This window comes from Nicotiana sylvestris, chromosome 3 (assembly GCF_000393655.2).
Source record: "Nicotiana sylvestris chromosome 3, ASM39365v2, whole genome shotgun sequence".
Taxonomy (NCBI): Eukaryota; Viridiplantae; Streptophyta; class Magnoliopsida; order Solanales; family Solanaceae; genus Nicotiana; species Nicotiana sylvestris.
Genome location: NC_091059.1, coordinates 49,465,684 through 49,471,305, shown reverse-complemented (window position 1 = coordinate 49,471,305; position 5,622 = coordinate 49,465,684). Strand labels below are relative to the sequence as shown.

The following is a 5,622-nucleotide window of genomic DNA, read 5'->3' as shown; positions in this document are numbered from 1 at the left end:
AGGCACTGGGTGCCGGTCTTGCCCCAATCTCGGGGCGTGGCACCGGGAGAGACAGACTTTGAAATAAACTTCGCCGCCAGTTCATCCCAAGTATGGATAGAATGATTAGGAAAATGTTCCAACTAATCCAAAGCTTTATAGCTTAGTGAGAAGGGAAAAAGCTGTAATTGCAAAGCATCTTCCAAAACATTTGTTTGTTTGCTCCCCCAACAGTATCCACAAAACCTTTCAAATGCTTGTAGGCATTTTGACTCGGCGCCCCGGTGAAATAACCTCTTTGCTCGAGCAAAGTGACAATCACATTGGTAATTTGAAGGTTTTCTACCCTAATGGGAGGGGGGACTATGGAACTTACATAACCTTCATTGGGAAAACTCTGATATTGCGCTACTTGTGGTTATGGTGGTGGTGGAGGTCGGGAAGATGGAGGCACATTTTCCTGTTTACCATGGCCTCAGTGGTTTTGTTGTGGAGCTTGAGGCATTTCATCAAGTTGCTCATCTTCTCCATCCACCTCTCTTAATGGCGAGTTTCCAAGTTCGTTGTTCGCCATTTGAAACCTACAATCACTTCAACAAATTAGAATCACAAAAGTAAATAAAATATTTCAAGAAACGAATTCATGTACATAGCTAACACGGTAAAACTCCCCGGCAACGGTGTCAAAAATTGACCACATCCATTTCATATCCAATTAAAAAGTATGAAACGGTCATTGTAATTATAAACTTAACGCAAGTCAGAGCCGAATTCACAGGGAGTATAAGTTGGTGTTAATGTAAACACTCAAGAAAGAGAACTAGAAATAACTAGATTTAACATTCAAACAACAATGGAAAGTTATTATCTAATATAACTTCTAGAAGAGTAACTAATTAATAAACAAATAAGGATTGCAAATTTTTTGATGTTTTTGTCAAATAAGGGAAATTCCAGGGATGTAACCTTCACCTAAGTGTAAACGTTATGCATAGAGTAAATCTATTCTTGTTTGGCATATTCAGGTGTGGTATGACTATCAATGCTCATGTACCCACTCAATACCTCTTGGACAAAGAGTAATTATGCCCAAATTGGCTTTTTCAAGACCAAAGAGGTAGAAATCTAAACAATTAATATAAGTCCAAGTGGGATTATCCCAATATCTAGTTCAAATCATTTAATCAAACTAGTCAAAACTTCAATTAATTTAATTTTTTATTAGCCAAGTTTTCCTAGACTAAGTTCTTCTTTATTAAGTAAGAACTAAGTCAAATAGGCATGAATCAATATTTGCACACATTAATTCTAGATATAAAGCATAAATAAGGCTAAACAACATACACCCAATCAATAACAAACATTAATATTAGATACCCATAAGTTTCACATACTAGGGTTAGATCACAACCCTAGATAAAATCTAGCTACTTATAATCATAGACATAGAAAATGGAAAAGAAGAAGTAATTGAAAACATAAAACTAAAATTTAAAGCTAAATTTAATGGGCCTTCTCTAATTGTGGTCCCGAAAAAAATTTCTCATTTATTTATAGTTCTCTAAATTTCGCTGACAAAAATGCCCTTTGGGAGGTTCTACGGCCGCGTAATTTCATTTGCGGTCCACACTTCAAGTTAGTGCTCTTGTCGTTCTTGTCGGTTCAAGGGATTCTATGGCCGCACTTCATCTTCTGTGACTGCACAATTTGGCTGTAGACCGCATTTTAAGGAGGCTTTAGACTTGTCCTTTTGCATCTTCTCTTATATTTCAATCTTGTCAATGCGATCAGCTTCTGCGGACGCATAATTTGGTATGCGGATCGCACTGCTATTAAAATCCTCCAAAGCTTCAGGGTTTAGTCTGCGGCAACACTTTTCTTTCTACAGGCCGCAATCTGAATTTACGGTAGTAGAATTTACCTCTCTTAGCACTTCTCCTCCTGATTTGAGCCGGGACAACTCTTCTTTGAGTTAGATTTCTTCGTTGAGCTCACATCCTCTAGTATACCTGCAATTAATATATTTTTATTAAATTTGAATATAAAAATTACTACTTTCAGGCTAAAACTAAAGCAAGAAGGCTCTAATAAGTGGTTAAAATCTACACCTATCACCCCGTCAATTGAAAAGTAGTGAGGTCGACTCTATCAGAATCCACAATACCTACTATGCGAAGAATCTGGTGACCATGAGAACCCTGAGCATCCTCCAACTCTCCTCCACTAAAGTGGGGAGGATAAAGCCTCTGAACCACCCTCTTCTGCTCCTCATCAGTCATAGATACTTCAACCTCGGCCGAACAACAACAACAGGTTAAATTGGTAACACCCCTGGTGTCTGATAACCCTGAGCTAGCTTCTCTAGTGTATGAGCAGTGGGAGTTTGGGATCCTCCTTAGACTTGAGAGGTAGCTGTGCAACTGGTATCATGCCCGACCGAGCCAAGCTCGTGTACACACTAAAAATCTGGGCCGAGATTTCCTGAAGACCAGGCATATTAGTAGGTACTATTGGTGTCTGAGCTGGCCCCACTGGCTCTATAATATCCAGAACCTACTCCTCTATTGAAGATATTGGTAGCTCCTTAGGTGTTGCTCTAGCTGTAGCGCGAACCCCACCTCAACCTTTACCTCGGCCCTGCCTGGAGGCACTAGTGCCCGTCAATCTGATCTGGCAAAACGTGTCCTTACCATTTGTAAGAGAATAGAAGAGTAAAGGTTTAAAATTCGGAAATAAAAAATTCGCATGACGAGAATGCAAGAAAGCGAATTTTTTTCTAATAGTTCAGTAGGCTCTCAAAGAAAAGTACAAACGTCTCCGTACCGATTCGCAAGACTCTAATAAACTTGCTCATGGCCCGTAAAACCTATGAACCTAAGGCTCTGATACTAACTTATCACAACCTAAAATTACTAATCAGTCATGATAGTGCCTAACTCACTTGCTAGGCAAGCCAAACTTGATAAAAGTAAAACAAGACAAAAGAAATAATGAAAAGAGTACAAGTCTAAAGCCAATAATGTAAATAACTATGTCGATACATAACAATCCCCAAAACTGGTAATACAGAGTCATGAGCTCTAATATGGAAGTACAAGTCTGAAATACAAAGTAAAATACTGTTAGAATGGAAGAAACAGTGCAAAAATGAAAAGAGACGCCAAAGACTACGATCAAAATGCAGCTCTATCTCGTCTCTTTTCAAATCCTTACAACCGAACCAACATCTTACAGCTCAGACCAACACCTAGATCTGCATAATTAAGTGTAGAGTGTAGCATGAGTATAACCAACCCCATGTACTCATCAGTGTCATAATTAACATCAGCGAGGTAATAGAGGCAAGAATTATTAATGATACTCGCTAATAACCTGTACATTTCATAAATCTCACAAGTATACAACATCGTCAAGTCATAAAGCCTCGTCAATGCACAAAGATAATGTAACATGCTTTGTTTTAGTTAACAATCTAGCATATAGAGAAGATATGCAAAATAAGGTATGTATACATTTCTGATCTAGTAAATAGAGAAGATATGTGAATAAAATATGTATACATCCAAGAAAATTGAAAGTAGAAAAGAAATGCAATAACTAAAACACGCACTGGCTAGTTTTCCTCATACCGTGGGTACACAGTCAAGTGAGAAATATTAGAGGGTGACCCTAGGGGATAGATCCTTAGCCACACGCTGCACGGACAAGGTATTTTCCAAATATAACCACCGCACGAAAAACTACATAACTCAAATCTGCACGGACAACTTGTGTGCTATTAACCAGTCCATATCACATAAAAAGACATATACAAAAATACATATACATGAACAATGGATATCAAATTACATACTCATAGACTGATATAAGTAACATGCTAAGATGTAGGCATGTGTGAAGGGTACTACCATAGTTCAGATCCGGCAATTACACCATAAGAATAGCAATTAACGTGCTTGAACATGAGATTAACTAGAAAATAGTCATTAACATGGTTCAATTAGCTCGCAAAGGTAGTACAACATAAGAAACATGATAATATGAAGTTTAGAAATCAAATCAAGGCATATAATAGCCTAATCACTACCCCGTGCATGGATAATATCCTAGTGCACGCACATTGACTCAACCCTTGTGTGCCACCCATAGCACGTAGCTATCACTAATAACTCAGGAAACTAGTACCTTAACCAAGTTTAGGTAAGACACTTACCTCAAACAATCCAAAATCAATAGTTTAAGAATCTCTTCCCGCGTGACTTAACCTCCAAACGGCTTGAATCTAGCCAAAATAACTTAATATCATCAATAAAAGCCATATAAAGTAACCCTAACCAATAAAGCTATGATCTTGATACAATTATGCAAAGTGGAGAATGCCATAATACGCAAGAATGCAGCTTGGGTGGTTAGGACAATACTGGAACCAGGAAGCTTTATTGTTGAACTCCAAGGCCTGCAGGGAGACTTGCGTAGCAACTAAGTCAACTGCAGAAGGGTGAAGTCTTTAGCATCAACAAGCTATATCATATGCAATACCAAAGAAAGTCATGGAAAAGTGTAACTATGTAATCCAACCTACATCCTAGATTCAAATTTATATTTTGGTTGGCATTGCAGAAGAGGCTAGCCACAGTCGGCGAGCTACTTAAGTTTGGAATTCAAGTTCCTCAATAGTGTGCTTTTTTCAAACACTCTAATGAATTGTTTAAACATTTTGTGTGCCCCATAGTGAAGGAAATATAGACCAGATTTCTAGTCTGGCTAGGCCATCCTAGACCTATATAGTACTAGAAAATAGAAGTACAACGTGTAAATAGAGGTGAAAAAAGAAATATAGACATTGGGCAATTGTAACCTGTGTCTTTGGCATGCTAGTTTACATAGTATGGAGGGAAAGGAATATGATCAGATCTCAAGGGGGTGCGATCAGTGGCGAAGCCATAAAATTCAATAAGGGTGTTCAAAATTTGAACATCCTTTGCCATTGGATTATGCAAGGGTGTTCAAAGTCTATTTTTAATCAATAACAAGTAATATTTTACCTTATATGTAGTATAATTTTTTGGCGAAGGGTGATCAGTTGACCACCCTTAGGACAACATGGCTTCGACCCTGGGTGTGATCAAGACTGATAGAATATGTTGAGAAATAGTGTTGCACATATATACTAGAGGCATAACCATATAAAACTGGTCGGAAGCTCTCCAACAGCTGGATTCATTCCCTTAGGCTATTTGCAATTGTACCTGTTTTGTTTTGCTAGATGTTGTAGATAGTCTGCTTCTACTATATATAGTGCATAGATTTCATGTTTTTTTGCAATTAGGATTGTAGATAACCAGCATCTACTCGCTTTGTAAAGATATTATTTTGGGATGAATAGAAAGTCACTATTTACCACACAATTTTTTTTATGCACAGTCAACCCAATAAGTCAAATCTGGGACCGCACCCTATCACCCAATAAAATTTACATATTTCGAACACTCATTCTGATACGAGTCCAATATGTATGTTTTATCCAAATACAACCTCAAATAATTAATTTTTACTCTTCTGTCACGACCCGAAAACCAATCCAGTCGTGATGGTGTTTATCATGAAACTAGGCCAGCTGACACAATACTGAATCAAACCAAT

General features: G+C 37.8%; 1 long non-coding RNA gene across 1 annotated transcript; it reads right to left on the bottom strand.

Moving 5' to 3' along the window:
* Positions 1–3,001: 3,001 nt before the first annotated feature.
* LOC104231082 (uncharacterized) lies at positions 3,002–4,460 on the bottom strand. The gene is made up of 2 exons (XR_712030.1): positions 4,193–4,460; positions 3,002–3,232 (listed from the first exon to the last, which is right to left on the bottom strand). It is a non-coding gene; the product is annotated as an uncharacterized lncRNA (long non-coding RNA).
* Between the last annotated feature and the right edge of the window lie 1,162 nt (positions 4,461–5,622).